This window comes from Schistocerca cancellata, chromosome 6 (assembly GCF_023864275.1).
Source record: "Schistocerca cancellata isolate TAMUIC-IGC-003103 chromosome 6, iqSchCanc2.1, whole genome shotgun sequence".
NCBI lineage: Eukaryota > Metazoa > Arthropoda > Insecta > Orthoptera > Acrididae > Schistocerca > Schistocerca cancellata.
Window position 1 is genome coordinate 719,361,406 of NC_064631.1, and position 19,656 is coordinate 719,381,061.

A 19,656-nucleotide genomic window follows, 5' to 3' on the forward strand; every position below is an offset into this window, starting at 1 on the left:
CCCCTAGAACTTAGAACTACTTAAACCTAACTAACCTAAGGACAGCACACAACACCCAGCCATCACGAGGCAGAGAAAATCCCTGACCCCGCCGGGAATCGAACCCGGGAACCCGAGCGTGGGAAGCGAGAACGCTACCGCACGACCACGAGATGCGGGCTATGAAAGTATCGATGTCTGTTGAGCAAAAGACCATACTGCAATACACTCGTGATTCAAATCAGCTGACAATATCGATGCAGTCTGACAAAGAATGTATACATTTTTGTGGCAGACTTTGTATGATGCCAGCGTATGCCACTCGTCTTGTAGTGGGACGTGAAATTGAAGCGTCCCCCCACCCACCAGTATCAGCCCAAAAAAAATGGCTCTGAGCACTATGGGACTCAACTGCTGTGGTCATAAGTCCCCTAGAACTTAGAACTATTTAAACCTAACTAACCTAAGGACAGCAGACAACACCCAGCCATCACGAGGCAGAGAAAATCCCTGACCCCGCCGGAAATCGAACCCGGGAACCCGGGCGTGGGAAGCGAGAACGCTACCGCACGACCACGAGATGCGGGCTAGTGTCAGCCCAGTTTGCAGGTGAATATAAGCTTAATTCATTGTTTTGTTTATGTATTTTTGTAATATTTGTAATAGCTGTGAATTATCTAAAGTTTTGTATTTATATTTTAGGTTTATGTACGGCGAGGGCGGCGCAACGAACGGAGACAGCATCTTCGCTGCCGGGACCAGAGAGAAAATTGCTGGCCACTATACGTCGCGGGTCGACAGCCAAAGAGCAACAGAAGATCCTGAAACCGAGTTGTTGCGTCGTGCTTCTAAAAATTAAGTAATTGAGAATTTGTAATGTTTGTACAACAATGACGTCATAGAAAGTTTAATCATGATGTAAATGTTCAGTCCTATCTTGTCAAGGCTCAGGTTCACGTCTATATGTAGGAAGATAATAAACTAGTGGATGCTACTAAAGTTTAAATAAGTGTTCCGAGACTTTATGTATGAAGAATTATGATACGTAATTCATTTGACAAGATTATTAATTTTTGACAGCGTTCATCGCGAGTTTGAGTCTTGAAAGTTTATTCAATGTGGCTCTAATATCTATTAAAGCAGATAACCTGCATTAATATAATATCTGAGGAGAAACAAACGACATCTAAATTGAAAACGTTTGCACAAACAAATTTGACTGAGTGACGTAATTCTGCGCATACGACTCAAATAATGATCTTTTACAGTTTCGTTCAAGAACCATTCTGAGACAATTTAAAAAGAATATAAATAATTTTGAAGTGTGTTGTAACTGACGTAGGTGACGAAGTTTACACATGGTCATATGTCAAAAGAAAATCATTTATAAAAAAACTTACGTCGTTACATTACAGTCTGCATATTACAGCATATCGACGCCAGTTGTAAGTTTCCAGTTAAAGTGGACGCCGATAGGGATCGCCCTGCAACAACTAACGCATTCACTCGTCCGTTCGTAGTAGAGATGGTGGCAGCAGGGCAACAAAAGGCGTTTGGCGTTCTCCACTTCATCGGGTGTAATTCATCATCAGCTTCAGGTTTTCGTCTAGAATACGGCACTCCATCTCCTATAGTTTAAGGCATTCGACGATGGCAGTAGCACTGCCCAGGCGCTGCTTTTAATGAACGAGGAAATAGACTGCTCGTTCCCGTGTTCTGAGCGGGAAAATTGTTAAGTTTGAAAAGACTTACGGAATTGTGTGACGTCCCTGGAAGTAATACACTGAAGCGCCAAAGAAACTGGTAGAGGCATGTGTGTTCAAATATGGAGATATGTAAACTGAGAGAATACAGCGCTGCGGTTTTCAACACCTATGTAAAACAATTAGTATCTGGCACAGTTGTCAGATCGGTTACTGCTGCTACAATGGCAGGTTATCAAGATTTAAGTGAGTTTGAACGTAGTGTTATAGTTAGCGCACGAGCGATGGGACACAGCATCTCCGAAATAGCGATGAAGTGTGGATTTTCCCGTACGACCATTTCACGAGTGTGCCGAGAACGTCAGGAATCCGTTGAAACATCAAACCTCCGCCATCACTGCGGCCGGAAAAAGATCCTGCACGAACAGGACCAACGACGACTGAAGAGAATCATTCAATGTGACACAAGTGAAACCGTTTTCTCAAATTGCTGCAGATTCGATGCTAGGCCATCAAGAAGTATCAGCGTGCGAACCATTCAACGAAACATCATCGTTACGGGCTTTCGGGGCCGAAGGCCCACTCGTGTACCCTTGATGATTGCACGACACTAACAAGGGAACCTCCCCATCGCACCCCCATCAGATTTAGTTATAAGTTGGCACAGTGGATAGGCCTTGAAAAGCTGAACACAGATCAATCGAGAAAACAGGAAGAAGTTGTGTGGAACTATGAAAAAAATAAGAAAAATATACAAACTGAGTAGTCCATGCGCAAGATAGGCAACATCAAGGATAGTGTGAGATTAGGAGCGCCGTGGTCCCGTGGTTAGCGTGAGCAGCTTCGGAACGAAAGGTCCTTGGTTCAAGTCTTACCTCGAGTGAAAAGTTTAATTTTTTATTTTCAGACAATTATCAAAGTTCAGGCACTCACACATAATCAACTTCGCTCTCCAAAATTCCAGGACATATGCAGGATTTGACGGTCTACACACAGGAAAATTTGAAAACGCTAAAAACATATGTTTTGACAGAGAACAGGGAAAACTGTGCGACTGTGAATCTGTTGCATTCATTTGTTGCAGTTTATGTGACAAACTCTTATGTTTTCATCACTTTTTTGGGAGTGATTATCACATCCACAAGAAAACCTAAGTCGGGCAAGGAAGAAGAATCTTTTTACCCATTCGCCAAGTGCACATGTTAGGTGGGTCGACAACATATTCCTGTCATGTGACGCACATGCCGTCACCAGTGTCATATAGAATATATCGGACGTGTTTTACTGTGGAGGAATCGGTTGACCTATGACCTTGCGATCAAATGTTTTCAGTTCCCATTGGAGAGGCACGTCCTTTCGTCTACTAATCGCACGGTTTTGCGGTGCGGTCGCAAAACACAGACACTAAACTTATTACAGTGAACAGAGACGTCAATGAACGAACAGACAGATCATAACTTTGCGAAAATAAAGAAAGTAAACTTTTCACTCGAGGGAAGACTTGAACCAAGGACCTCTCGCTTCGAAGCTGCTCACGCTAACCACGGGACCACGGCGCTCCTGAGCTCACACTATCCTTGATGTTGCGTATCTTGCCCATGGATTACTCAGTTTGTATATTTTGCTTATTTTTTTCATAGTTCCACACAACTTCTTCCTGTTTTCTCGACTGATCTGTGTTCAGTTTTTCAACGCCTATCCACTGTGCCAATTATAACTAAATCTGAGGGGGGTGCGATGGGGAGGTTCCCTTGTAAACTTTACGCCTCGCCTGGGCCCGCCAAAACCGACATTGGACTGTCCATGACTGGAAACACGTTGCCCGGTCGGACGAGTCTCGTTTCAAATTATATCGAGCGGATGGACGTGAACGGCTATGAATCCACGGACCCAGCATGTCAGCAGGGCATTATTCAAGTTGGTGGAGACTCTGTAATGGTGTGGGGCGTGTGCAGCTGGAGTGATATGCGACCCCCCCCCCCCCCCCGATTCGTGTAGATACGACTCTGACAGGTGACAGGTACGCAAGCATCCTGTATGATCACCTGGATATGTTCGTGTCCTATGTGCATTCCGATGAAATTTGGCAATTCCAGCAGGACAACGCGACACCCCACACGTTCATTATTGCTGCAGAGGGGCTCCAGGAACACCCTTCCGAGTTTAAAAACATCCGCTGGCCGCCAAACCTCCCAGATATGAAGATTATTGAGCATGTCTGGGATGCCTTGCAACATGCTGTTCTGATGAGATCTCCACCCCGTCGTACTCTTACGGATTTATGGACAGCCTCCTATCGCCGCTGCGACTGCGTGACCAGCAACGTGCTAAAATTATTCAAAAGAAATACTGCGATCCACGCAGAGTACAATGCGTGGTCGCAAACACTGATGCCACTACTGCCATAGTTTTTATATAGAAACTAAATGATCGGGAAGGGTGTGAAAATAAGAACATCAATTTACTGTATTCACAATATTGATGATTTAAACACTGACAAACTTTCTTTTCGTTCAACTGCGTAATTAGCAACAACTTTAATTATTCCACAACGCCTATAATCAATAATCACGTCTCTGGCCACAACAAAGTGTAGGGAAGCAGCCTACTCACGCCCTATAAAATTCACATCAGTCTTTCCATTGTGTGCCAGCCGAGTCCGCTGTAACTAGCTCTGACGTCATGAATGTTGCGCAATACTTTAAAAATCAAGTAAATAACCTGAAACGGTTCTAGCATGTCAGGAGTAATACTAAATTAATATGTGTTGAATATCAGTTCGATAACTTTAACCATTTTCGAAATTTGGACGTTTTTCTGTAAAAATCGTTGGCGCAACAGAAAAGGGCTAGAGACTTAAAAATTTATATTTAGATTCCTTTTTCATAATAATTTAGTAGGAAAAGTACTTTGGATCTCACAAATTAAGATTTTAGTGGAAATTCATGAATTTCTGGTTTTTGTCTTTAAAATTAAGAAAGCCAGATAGATTAAGTAGGCTAATAAATAAGGCTAGGATGTTTATATTTAAGTAGAATGGAGATCCGCTATAACCATAAAGATGTGAGAAGTTTCATTTGAGTAACTATAAAACTATAGCGATAGCGTATCTCCAAAGGGCAAGTTCAGAGCTCGTCTACTGCGTGTAGTGTAATTAAATTAATTCTCTCGCCCAAAATATTTTACTTAGCCACGTCAGACTTTTATTATGATTACTTACCTGTGTGTTGAATGCACATTTAAATTGAGAGCTTCATCGGCCATCAGCAAAGAAAGCGATGATTTATTCAATAACTTAAAGTGGTGCATTACTAGCCCAGCGGCTAATCGGGAGAGCAGATTTGATCAGGCGTTCCCTTAGCCGTCCGCACCGCGGCTTTATATATAAGAACGCTGCGCGAGAGAGGAAGGCCCCAGTTCTCTCCAGACGCAGATTAGCACACCATCTGTGTCGGGAGTCGCGTCGCGTCGCGTCGGTATCATTGCTATAAACAGCCTCGGATGCCGTATTAAGTTAGTCGGGATACGCGTAACCATGAAATCATTTTCGAGTGAAGTGTTAATTCTGGGATGACTTTTAATGATCTATCTTCAGTTTGCGTATGTCGTATTTTCACGTGCCGCCGCGGGACAGACATTCTACCATTATTTAGCGTGGCGTTTGATGAACATTATCATCAAATTATGGCGAGCATTCACTTATACATTTAATTTGAACAGTTGTATCAGTGCATTAGACTCTGAACTGCTCTGGTAGTTGGATTCTGTGGTTTCTTTTTTTTCATCTGTGGCTTTCAAAATATATCGAAGGTTTTTTTTTTTCACGATCGTTTTTGATTATGAATCCCAGACTCCTAATTCCTCAGAGCTATAAGCTGTAGCTATAAGTGCATTTCTCAGATGAAGTGGGCACTAGGAATTCTAATTACAGGCTTCACGTTTTGCTAACCACTTTCTGGTTGCCAATATTGTAGTTAGAGAGCCAGTGTTGAGAACGGCAAAAGACAGCATAATTAGTACAAAACATTCATTAAATAACAAACAATTAATTCCACCCGCCGCCCCACAATTGGTGTATCGGCCGGGAAATGCATTCTTTACTGCAGTTACATTACATTTTTATATAACTACAACCATCCACCAGCCGCCCCACAAAAGGAACGAATATACATACACAAATCTGACAAAATCCCTCCAGTGCGCAAGCAACCAACAACTATGTCCAGTAAAAAGGAAAATTACCCCAAAAAAATCCTCAATTAATTCCTACGTCTCCCCCCGTGTTACTAGCACGACCACGGAGGGCAGCGACCTCTCGAGTCGCGCGACTTCTCTCTACCGCAGACTCCGTCCGACCACTTCCGACTCCTCTCAACAACTGGTCGCCAGTTAAAACTCGCGATAATAGTATCTCCGACTCAGTGTTTGTGTATGCACACACAGCAGAATCAGCGGCCAATTTTCCAAAAAAATATGTGGACCAAGAGTTAGGCATTCCTCCTGTGTGTGTGTGTGTGTGTTTAGTGGTGATGTTAATGCTCATGTGCTACAAGACCTCCATTACGTGATTAACAACGTGTAGAGATTTGGGAATTCGTACTGAACGTAGAGATGTAAGATGACAATTTCCTTTCACGTTTAGTGATCAGTGATGGGGCTATGTCGCATTTAAGTGTATAAGTTAGCACGTACTGTAGTCCAGAACGAGAAAATTCCTCGAAAGCTTCATACGTTTTGGGCTGTTTCTGGAGAACTGATTTACAATATCCTTTAAGGAAAAAAGAGAGAGAGAGGGAGGGAAGAAACGCCAGAAAAGACGGTTATAGCAATTACATACCTTGGTATGTTGAAAATCTGACTTTTTCCTTCATTATGGGAACGTGCCGAAAATGTCATCTATAGTAAGATGGACCACCACGTCACCAGAATTTGCATGCAATGGGCATTTCTTAACAACAAGCTCATCGGCTGTAGGCGGAGATCGGATCTCACATTTGCACCTTTGTGGAATTTATGCGTTTTCGACGACCAGTTGCCATGATTTTACGTAATGCCTGGGGTTATTTTAGAAAGTTATGGCTACTACAGATTATAGTCTAGATAGCAACTATTAACACAGGGAACAAGAAATCGAGAAAACAACATCCTTCTTTAAACATGCTCTAGTCGTACATGTAGTTCAAGAAGATGTGCATGTATAAGATTCCACAATGAGCAAGTTTTTTTAGCCACGTTAAAGCAATTATATTTCACTAAGCCTGCGTATTTAGTATGTGTGTCAGTAACCGGGTACTTGTGGCGCGTGATTACTATTACCTTCGAAGAGCCCTCCATAATTCAGTAACGATGAAGTGTAGTGTTCGAATGAAGCAATTCGGTAGGCAATACATCATTAACAGATCATACACCTCTTGCATTTGATTTTTGTTATCTACAATAGGTTTATTTCCAAATCATGGAGGTTTCACAAAACACATCACGGAAGTGATTTAATTTTAATCTCTTGCTGTGATAATACGAGCTTTTTACCTATGTCTATGGTCGTCTCTAGATATTTCCATTGTTTCATAGAAGACGCCTCTACTTTTTAGTTTCTCTGGCAATATTTAATAGGGTTATCGAGAATGGTAAAGTTGTTTAACGATCTTTAAAAGAATCAAACACGAGAAATAACTCAATAGTAGAAAAATTAACTGGCTGAAAGAAGTGGCTAATTTCTGAAATGTTGTTAATTTTTTAAATGTTGCTACATGAAGAATTTTACCTGCCGGAAATATGTAAACTACGTAAAGCATTGTCGTGGAAAACCAAAGAGCGCTAATCTGCTGCAGTCATACAGACATAAGCTTGCGGACGAATGAGAGTTTGTAACCGGCTAGGTTTTTTCACTTTTTTTTACCGGGAATATTCGCAATACATCAAAGAGTTGGGTTGTATCACTCACTGAATCGTTGAGAGACAGCTACCTCGCAGGCTATATGCTGGTCTTGAAATTAGGTGCACGTGTCGTTTTCTTTCTGTCAATCGGATATCCGTCTCAACGGCCTCGAAGAACAAAGACGAAGGCAGATGTAAGCTAATGACACTGTGCGAAGAAAGAACTTTCCCAAGCTATATTTAAGGTTCCACTCGATACTGAAAATACATGCGGATGCAAACAAAAGATTTCCTCCAACAAGTTCCCTTACGTGTATTTATCACCCACCTTGACGTATCCATTCACATTTCCAAGACCTTGTACAATGAACAGTTGTCGCTCTCTACTTTTAGGACGAAAGCAGCGGAAGTGAGTGGACAGGCTCTGCTACGTGATTCCACGCATGATTAAACTTTGGGATGGAAACAACGGACAGACAACTTTCTCCCGTCACTCTATCGATTTCTTGCAAGAGGAGATGTGTTACACCCTTCCCAGTGACGGGTGATTCATTTTCTTTCAAACGATCCATCTCTTCATTTGACACGAAGGACGGATACCTGAAGATTCTGTCACTCGTTTCCTGATCTCTCCTCGAACTCTTCAAAATCTCACCGCACAGGACGCTAGGCAGTTTCCTTAATACTGCTCATTAAAATGTTTTTCCTCGTATATCTGTCTTCCGTCAGTCACATAAGCATGTTTCACATAAGCGGATGTGTACTAATCTTAGAGGGCGACCATCGGTGAACATTCTCTTTCAAATAAGGAATGTTAAGAAAAATTTTAATACTCACCATTGCAATTTATAACTGATATTCCCTTAGGACAAAAATTGTATGAAAATCGTGTGAATGAAATTCACACATAAGGAAAAATTAACGCTTAAGTAAAGTGTATATATCCGTAGTCTGCATTCATGATAGTACTTTTATAGTGAAGCTCATAAATAAATAACTAAAAATAAAAAAATAAATGCTTAGAAGCAGAATGTTTATGGATCTCGAAAGGGCCAGTGATTTTTCGGGCACAGGTCATCACCAGATGTAACGGAGCTTGGTAACAGTGTGGAGTAATTCCATGACTTAGTGCCAACACAAGCCCCTGTCTGACAGGTGCACCAAATTTTGCGCCCACTTATAAAAAGTGAAAGTGAACTAATTAGCCAAAACATTATGCCCATTTCCCGCCGCGACGTTAAATACCGCCTGGCCGCGTTGGGGACACGTGATGCTGCAACAAAAGTTTGTATGCGGAGCGGACACGTACGGCCTATCGAAAGTATGCTGCAAAGGGGAAATCCATGGACACAAGCGACTTTGATAAAGGGGGGATTATTATTATCCAGAGCCGTGAACGAGTATCTCGAAAACGACGAAGATGGTCAAATGTTCAAGTGCTATTGGATGGGAAAAGGGCGGAGGTCATCCCCGTTTTCAAGAAGGGACGTCGAACAGATGTGCAGAACTATAGACCTATATCTCTAACGTCGATCAGTTGTAGAATTTTGGAACACGTATTATGTTCGAGTATAATGACTTTTCTGGAGACTAGAAATCTACTCTGTAGGAACCAGCATGGGTTTCGAAAAAGACGGTCGTGTGAAACCCACCTCGCGCTATTCGTCCACGAGACTCAGAGGGCCATAGACACGGGTTCCCAGGTAGATGCCGTGTTTCTTGACTTCCGCAAGGCGTTCGATACAGTTCCCCACAGTCGTTTAATGAACAAAGTAAGAGCATATGGACTATCAGACCAATTGTGTGATTGGATTGAGGAGTTCCTAGATAACAGGACGCAGCATGTTATTCTCAATGGAGAGAAGTCTTCCGAAGTAAGTGTGATTTCAGGTGTGCCATAGGGGAGTGTCATGGGACCGTTGCTGTTCACAATATACATAAATGACCTGGTGGATGACATCGGAAGTTCACTGAGGCTTTTTGCAGATGATGCTGTGGTGTATCGAGAGGTTGTAACATTGGAAAATTGTACTGAAATGCAGGAGGATCCGCAGCGAATTGACGCATGGTGCAGGGAATGGCAACTGAATCTCAATGTAGACAAGTGTAATGTGCTGCGAATACATAGAAAGATAGATCCCTTTTCATTTAGCTACAAAATAGCAGGTCAGCAACTGGAAGCAGTTAATTCCATAAATTATCTGGGAGTACGCATTAGGAGTGATTTAAAATGGAATGATCATATAAAGTTGATCGTCGGTAAAGCAGATGCCAGACTGAGATTCATTGGAAGAATCCTAAGGAAATGCAAGCCGAAAACAAAGGAAGTAGGTTACAGTACACTCGTTCGCCCACTGCTTGAATACTGCTCAGCGGTGTGGGATCCGTACCAGATAGGGTTGATAGAAGAGAGAGAGAGAAGATCCAACGGAGAGCAGCGCGCTTCGTTACAGGATCATTTAGTAATCGCGAAAGCGTTACGGAGATGATAGACAAACTCCAGTGGAAGACTCTACAGGAGAGACGCTCAGTAGCTCGGTACGGGCTTTTGTTAAAGTTTCGAGAACATACCTTCACCGAGGAGTCCAGCAGTATATTGCTCCCTCCTACGTATATCTCGCGAAGAGACCACGAGGATAAAATCAGAGAGATTAGAGCCCACACAGAAGCATGCAGACAATCCTCCTTTCCACGAACAATACGAGACTGGAATAGAAGGGAGAACCGATAGAGGTACTCAAGGTACCCTCCGCCACACACCGTCAGGTGGCTTGCGGAGTATGGATGTAGATGTAGATTGTCGTGAGCAACTATGGAAAGAGGTATAAGGACAGTGAAATTACAACTACGCGCTAAGTTTTTGGACGTCCACGTCTCTCTCTTAGGAGGTTTGTTTGGTCTGTAAAGTAGGATAGACGGTGACCTGTGGCATATCGGCCGGAAGAGCACAATGCTGGCGCAAGCACAAGTGTTTCGGAGTACATCGTTCATCGACATTGTTGAATATACACTCCTGGAAATTGAAATAAGAACACCATGAATTCATTGTCCCAGGAAGAGGAAACTTTATTGACACATTCCTGGGGTCAGATACATCACATGATCACACTGACAGAACCACAGGCACATAGACACAGGCAACAGAGCATGCACAATGTCGGCACTAGTACAGTGTATATCCACCTTTCGCAGCAATGCAGGCTGCTATTCTCCCATGGAGACGATCGTAGAGATGCTGGATGTAGTCCTGTGGAATGGCTTGCCATGCCATTTCCACCTGGCGCCTCAGTTGGACCAGCGTTCGTGCTGGACGTGCAGACCGCGTGAGACGACGCTTCATCCAGTCCCAAACATGCTCAATGGGGGACAGATCCGGAGATCTTGCTGGCCAGGGTAGTTGACTTACACCTTCTAGAGCACGTTGGGTGGCACGGGATACATGCGGACGTGCATTGTCCTGTTGGAACAGCAAGTTCCCTTGCCGGTCTAGGAATGGTAGAACGATGGGTTCGATGACGGTTTGGATGTACCGTGCACTATTCAGTGTCCCCTCGACGATCACCAGTGGTGTACGGCCAGTGTAGGAGATCGCTCCCCACACCATGATGCCGGGTGTTGGCCCTGTGTGCCTCGGTCGTATGCAGTCCTGATTGTGGCGCTCACCTGCACGGCGCCAAACACGCATACGACCATCATTGGCACCAAGGCAGAAGCGACTCTCATCGCTGAAGACGACACGTCTCCATTCGTCCCTCCATTCACGCCTGTCGCGACACCACTGGAGGCGGGCTGCACGATGTTGGGGCGTGAGCGGAAGACGGCCTAACGGTGTGCGGGACCGTAGCCCAGCTTCATGGAGACGGTTGCGAATGGTCCTCGCCGATACCCCAGGAGCAACAGTGTCCCTTATTTGCTGGGAAGTGGCGGTGCGGTCCCCTACGGCACTGCGTAGGATCCTACGGTCTTGGCGTGCATCCGTGCGTCGCTGCGGTCCGGTCCCAGGTCGACGGGCACGTGCACCTTCCGCCGACCACTGGCGACAACATCGATGTACTGTGGAGACCTCACGCCCCACGTGTTGAGCAATTCGGCGGTACGTCCACCCGGCCTCCCGCATGCCCACTATACGCCCTCGCTCAAAGTCCGTCAACTGCACATACGGTTCACGTCCACGCTGTCGCGGCATGCTACCAGTGTTAAAGACTGCGATGGAGCTCCGTATGCCACGGCAAACTGGCTGACACTGACGGCGGCGGTGCACAAATGCTGCGCAGCTAGCGCCATTCGACGGCCAACACCGCGGTTCCTGGTGTGTCCGCTGTGCCGTGCGTGTGATCATTGCTTGTACAGCCCTCTCGCAGTGTCCGGAGCAAGTATGGTGGGTCTGACACACCGGTGTCAATGTGTTCATTTTTCCATTTCCAGGAGTGTATAACTCCACAGTAGACTAGCCCTACGTGTTCACATGTTCTCCCAACGACATCGTCAGTTACGACTGCAGTGGGTACGGGATCATGGGGATTCGACTGTCGATCGACGGAAACGTGTCGGCTCTTTGAGCGAATCACATTTTTGAAACACTAGGTTGATGGTCGTCTCCATGAACGCAGTCATCGAGGTGAACAGCAGCTCGGAACGTGCAGCCCCACGGACGCAGACAGGGTGGTGGCAGCAGTATTATGCTATGGAAGACATTCTCTTGCACTTGCACGGGACTAGTGTTAGTAATCGGAGAGACGCTGATAGTTGCGAACCACCTGCATCCTTTCCTGCTTGATGTCTTCCCCAATGGTGACGTCATCTCTAAGCAGTATAATTGTCCGTATTGACACATCAGTGTAGAGTGCTGCAATTTCTGATTGCAAACCTACTTGATCTACATTAGATATTCAATTATCCATGTTATTAGAGAGCAGACCACTAGATTTTCGGACAAGAACACTATTGTTTTGGCACATCAGTGTACAGTGCTGCAGTTTCTGTTTGCAAACCTAATGGAAATACATTAGACATTCAATTATCCACGTTACTAGAGACATAACAATAGATTTTCGGACAAGAATACTGTAGTATATCGGCAATGACGTACTGAGAAAAATCACCCGAGCGTTCGCCGAAAGTGACCCTGGGACGGACGGAAGATCAGGACTTAAAGCCTGGTCTGCGGCAAGGTCATTAGAAATGGAACACGAACTTGGAATAGGAAGGAAATCGGGCATGTCCTTTTGGAGAGAACCCTTCTGGCATCTATCTTCAGAAATTTTAGGAATCTTCGAAGAACCTAGAGATGGGTAGCTGAAAATGGTGACTTGAGAAGACCATAGCAGTAATGCGATTTAGTTCACAGTTTCTACACCTTCCAAATACGAAACTATTGAGTGCCAATTCATATCAGGATTTAACTTCTAACCGATGTCTATGTAATTCAAGACAGCGCATTAACTCAATTAAAATGGTGTTAGACCCGGACGCAATCTTATCGAAAACTCAACCCAGCTTTTAGCTGAAATAATTTAGGGCAAATCCCATAAAACATACATCTGGACGAGAATTACAGACCCGATAATGAGGGATACGAGTCCATTGCTTCCGCAGAGCAACAACTCGATAGGTTTCGAATACGATACCGTTTCTTAAGACTCCGCGACTACTGTACAGTCGGTGATGCCTGTGAAAGAACGTCAGTAACTGATAGTTTGTAAGGTTAAGGCAAATAGGATTCTCATATCCACCGCTTCCATTATCTCAGATATTAAAATTTTTATAACCGAATGAAACAACAAGCTTACTGTTCCTTGTCACTGTTTATTTACATTCACAATGCATTTCGAAGGTTTAAACCTCCATCATGAGGTGGATTTACATGTGTTAGTATGACATTTCGATGGTAGGCAGTGAGAACCTCGTAACTCTACTTTGTTAAATTTTGCAGCTGAATGAAAAAGGTTTCTTGAAAAATAATCTAAAGTGATACAGAAAATTGCTATATGTCTAGTTGTGCAGTAGAAGCTTAGTTACTTATACATTACAGAAATCCATGCGCTTTCAAATCTCTCTTTGATTATGGAGTTACTGGTTACTGGCATTACGAGTTTTCACAGACAGATGGAATTACGAGGTTTTCATTGCCTACCATGTGTGTGTTGTGTTACGATTTTGGGGTAACTTGTAGCACTGTCTTTAGTGGTCACAGGCTCTTTTCTCTGTCGTTACACACACACACACACAAATATATAATCGTTACATCGTTACACAACACGCGCATGTGTGGTACGAACAAACGTAAATTCACCTGATGATGGAGGTTTAAACCTTCGAAACGTGTTGTGATATAAATAAACAGTGACTGGTAACAGTAAACTTGCTTCATTCGACATCAATAATGCTCACGGTAAAGCCTAACCTAAAATGTTCGCATTTAAAGCGAGAAATTTTTCGAACTAATTTAAACCTTCGGAAGCCTTACAGTAATATTACCGAGGGCTAAATTTTCGCCAGTTGAAGTCTCGCTAAGTAATTTACATTCCATTCACTAAATGTATAAGCCAATCATGGGCATAGTTTAATACCAGCCGGCCTGTGTGGCCGAGCGGTTCTAGGCGCTTCAGTCTGGAACCGCGCGACCGCTACGGTCGCAGGTTCGAATCCTGCCTCGGGCATGGATGTGTATGCTGTCTATAGGTTAGTTAGGTTTAAGTAGTTCTAAGTTCTAGGGGACTGATGACCTCAGATGTTAGCTCCCATAGTGCTCAGAGCCATTTGAACCATTTAATACTACATAACCTGACATCTTAATATGTGAGGTATCCTTATTTTTCTTTAAAGTTACAGCTTTATGTTGGAACTACTGGAAAAGATGTTGTGACATTTGTACGGAATATTCGCACAACGTCGAGAAGCCAAATCAACTCGTGTTACAAGTTGTCGTCACAAACTGCATACTGCTAAAAGTTAGTTACGGGGTTCGTCCATCAGATGTAGGTTAATTCGCCACGTCGTAGAAACATGCTGACATGCTACATTTCCCAGTACATTACTGTGTCATTGTGTAGTTGCTAATATATTTAAAAGAAACATTGATAGATCCACCGAACATTGTTTGTGTCTTATGCTTCAAACGTGACTCAGATGATGAAGTGAAGATTTCAGTGGATAGAGAATCATGGAACAGTACGTCACTTTGTGGGAGTTTTCGGCAATTGCGTAAGTCACCTTTTTTTGTTGAAAACGAAACAGGATGGACTCTGATATCAGGCTGGTATGAGAAAAACAGTGTGTGGGAAACTACCGCGTTGCAACCAACAAAACTGCACTCCATCTCGAATTGGTAACAAAAGTGTCTTAAAACAATAATAAGCATTATTATCGACGCAATGAAAGTTTTATGAACTTAATGAAAACAGAAGAAATTTGTAATACTGGTAGTCTCCTTTAACGTTTAACCACAAAGTAGTGGATATCCGCAGGGAAGGCCGCGAATATCCGTGTGGGAGAAGGCCAGTATCCGCGAAGCAGTTAGAATGGCCGTGCAAACCGCTAACAAAACTAGCGAGTCGCTCAAGAGCTGCTGCGTGCGTTAACGACAGTGATTAAGAACTAGGAACACTCTTGTCTATTCTACATTCTTACGTTAGAGTGCTTAGTTGTTCCAGTCATTTGGTGTCATTAATTCGTTAAGCAGACTAAGCGCCACAGACACACACACACACACACACACACGCACACGCACGCCGCCGCCGCCTCTCCCCGTTCAATTAACTTATCACTTAACCTCCGTGAAGTTGTCCAACAAGGGAAGAAATTGCTCGAGTATACTCGGTCTGGGAAGTCAGAGTCGTTTGTGCATTATGAGAAGAAATTCTTCGGCACCAGCCGACGCCTTGAGTCTTAATTATGCCGACCGCACTGCCCTCACGACTGCGAGAGGAGAGCAGCTGGTCTGTAAATCGGGAGAGGAAAACAGAAAGAAAGAGAGAGAGAGAGAGAGAGAGGGACGGAGGGAGAGAGAGAGATACGCGATAAGGACCTCGACGCCGAGCTAGCAGCGGGCAGCGGCACGCCCTCAAAGACTACAAAATAAAAAAACGCGTGCCTGCTCCGGTTATGATAGCATCTGGCTACATGGGACTGAGTGTACGAAGCGCCACGGAGGTTATCGCGAGCTGCCGGTGCCTTCTCCCCCCGCCTTTATTTCCTCTGTGAGGCTTTCATCTGGCAAGAGCCTGCCCCTCCTCCCTTCTTTCTCTTCCTCCCACACGCACTGTTGACACTTCGCGCGAAATTGAAGTCGCGGCCCGATAGCGTCACGGCCGGGACAGCGCGCCAGCTCTCTCCCGCGTGAAGTAACTGACAAACATTTACATTCGATTGCTGCCGCGCCGTTGTGTCGCTCGCCGGCAGGGCGAGTTGTGTGGAGGAGATTGGGTGGGGAGCTGGTGGGGGGAGGGAGGGGAGGGACGCGCGGGAGTGAATCAAAGGCGGCGCCTGTGCGTCGGCGCGTGGCACGCACATGGCGGCGAAACCGCAGGCCGACCGCAAGGCGCGGCGTATCCTTAGAAAGACCCGGCGACGCGTGGCTCGTCAGCGGCGACTGGAACCAGACCGCAGCTTCGACGCGAGCTCTGCTCGTGTGCGGTCACCGCGGTGACGGCGGCCAAAAAGTCCTGCTAACGTAGCGCTGTACGCTAACAGAGTTCTTAGCTCATTCACTGTGATACATAACACCTGACAAACTTCCTGGTACTAGTGGCCCCAAACAAGAATGCGGTCTCGCGCCTATATTGTTTTTGCAGATATGCTTTGTGAGACATCGTCTGTAGAATATACACTACTGCCCATTAAAATTGCTACACCTAGAAGAAATGCAGATGATACACAGGTATCCATTGGACAAATATATTATACTAGAACTGACATGCGATTACACTTTCACGCAATTTGGGTGCATAGATCCTGAGAAATCAGTACCCAGAACAACCACCTCTGGCCGTAATAGCGGCCTTGATACTCCTGGGCATTGAGTCAAACAGAGCTTGGATGGCGTGTACAGGTACAGCTGCCCGTGCAGCTTCAGCACGATACCACAGTTCATCAAGAGTAGTGACTGGCGTATTGTGACGAGCCAGTTGCTCGACCACCATCGACCAGGCGTTTTCAGTCGGTGAGAGATCTGGAGAATGTGCTGGCCAGGGCAGCAGTCGAACATTTTCTGTATCCAGAAAGGCCCGTACAGCACCTGCAACATGCTATCGTGAAGTATCCTGCTCAAATGTAGGGTTTAGCAGCGATCGAATGAAGGGTAGAGCCACGGATCGTAACACATCTGAAACGTAATGTCCACTGTTCCAAGTGCCGTCAATGCGAACAAGAGGTGACCGAGACGTGTAACCAATGGCACCCCACACCATCACTCCGGGTGATACGCCAGTATGGCGATGACGAATATACGCTTCCAATGTGCGTTCACCGCGATGTCGCCAAACACGGTTGCGACCATCATGATGCTGTAAACAGAACCTGGATACATCCGAAAAAATGACGTTTTGCCATTCGTGCACCCATTTTCGTCGTTGAGTACACCATCGCAGGCGCTCTTGTCTTTGATGCAGCGTCAAGGGTAACCGCAGCCATGATCTCCGAGCTGATAGTCCATGCTGCTTCAAACGTCGTCAAACTGTTCATGCAGGTGGTTGTTGTCTTGCAAACGTCCCCATTTGTTGACTCAGGGATCGAGACGTGGTTGCACGACCCGTTACAGCCATGCGGATAAGACGCCTGTCATCTCGACTGCTAGTGACACGAGGCCGTTGTGATCCAGCACGGCGTTCCGTATTACCCTCCTGAACCCACCGACTCCATATTCTGCTAACAGTCATTGGATCTCGACCAACGCGAGCAGCAATGTCGCGATGCGATAAACCGCAATCGCGATAAGTTACAATCCGACCTTTATCTAAGTCGTAAACGTGATGGTACGCATTTCTCCTCCTTACACGAGGCATCACAACAACGTTTTACCAGACAACGCCGGTTAACTGCTGTTTGTGTATGAGAAGTCGTTTGGAAACTTTCCTCATGTCAGCACGTTGTAGGTGTCGCCACCGGCGTCAACCTTGTGTGAATGCTCTGAAAAGCTAATCATTTGCATATCACAGCAGATTCTTCCTGTCTGTTAAATTTCGCGTCTGTAGCGCGTCATCTTCGTGGTGCCGCAATTTTAATGGCAAGTAGTGCAAATACAGATTTTTGACGTACGGGTATTTAATCAGGCGACACACCACCCGAGCAGGTCTCGAGTTTAAATTTTTTAGGATGCGACGTAACCGATAATGTCGACAGGTATACAGAAAATAAGATTAACAAATAACATTCAATATGTGGCATGATAAACAAAACCTTCCGGCACATAATACGGAACGAAACAAAACAAAAATTTTATAAAACGTTGGGTGCGCCTTTATTACCGTATGGAAGTCAGTCATGGATTCCGAGGAGGTGAAAGGAAAGTTAGAGATGTTACCAGAAAAGGCCGTGAAGACCGCACAAGAAATTAAGAATTTGGGACTCAACTAGATGTTTATAATACACCCATCAAAAAAAGTTTTTCATCACCTCGGTTTCCTAGAGTTCTGCAACCTGTACAGAAAATTGGAACAGAGATCAACATAACCATCAACTCCGCCCTTTTCATTGCTCATGAAAACACATTGCATGTTGTACCACCAAACAGCGAGACCTTCAGAGGTGGTGGTTCATATTGCTGTACACACCGGTACCTCTAATGCCCAGCAACACGTCCTCTTGCATTGATTCATACCTGTATTCGGGCTGGCGTACTATCCACAACTTCATCAAGGCACCTTCGGTGCAGATCGTCCGTCTCCACAACGGCCATTCGGCGTAGATCCCTCAGAGTGGTTGGTGGGTCACGTCGTCCATGAACAGCCCTTTCAAATCTATGCCAGGCACGTTCGACAGGGTTCATGTCTGGTGGATATACTGGGCACTCTAGTCGAGAGATGTCGTTATACTGAATGAAGTTATTTACAAGATGTGGGCGATGGGAGGGCGCGAATTGTCGTCCATGAGGACGAATGCCTCGCCAATATGCTGCCGATATGCTCATACTATCGGTCAGAGGATGGCGTTCACGTATCGTACAGCCGTTACGGCGCCTTCCATGACCACCAACTGCGTACCTCGGCCCCACGTAACGCCACCCCAAAACATCAGGAAACCTCCATTTTATTGAACATGGTGGCGTTTCCTCCGAGCCATAATCTGTAGGTAGCGGTCATCCACTGCAATAGTAGTTCTTGGGCGGCCTGAGCGATGCATGTCATCGACAGTTCCTGCCTCTCTGTATTTCCTCCATGTCCGAACCACATCGCCTTGGTTCACTCCGACACATCCCTTGTTGGGAGCCCTTCCTGGCACCAAGTAAAAATGCGGAGGCGATGGAACCGTAGTATTGGCCGTACTGACCGCCTAGGTATGGCTTAACTACAGACTGCACGAGCCGTCTACCTCCTTCCTGCCGGCCGTAGTGGCCGAGCGGTTCTAGGCGCTTCAGTACGGAACTGCGCTTCTGCTACGGTCACAAGTTCGAATATTGCCTCGGGAATGGATGTGTTTGATGTCCTTAGGTAAGTTAGGTATAAGTAGCTCTAAGTCTAGGGGACTGACAACCTCAGATATTAAGTCCCATAGTGTTTAGAGCCATTTGAACCATTTTTGCCTCGGGCATGGATGTCTGTGATGTCCTTAGGTTAGTTAGGTTTAAGTAGCTCTAAATCTAGGGGACTGATGACCTCAGATGTTAAGTCCCATAGTGTTTAGAGCCATGTGAACCATTTTTACCTCCTTCCTAGTGGAATGACTGGAACTGATCGGCTGTCGGACCCCGTCCGTCTAAGATGGGGGTTCTGCCACTGTCCATCAACACGGGTAAATCTGTGTTTTGTAATTTTATAGCTTATTGTAGATTCTTGTTATGTATCCCTCTAATTTATTTCCCGTACAATATTAGCCGGTCACGAAGACTGACAACGACTGATGGTTGGCATGCTGGCCACATGCCCCTCCCCCATATTCATGT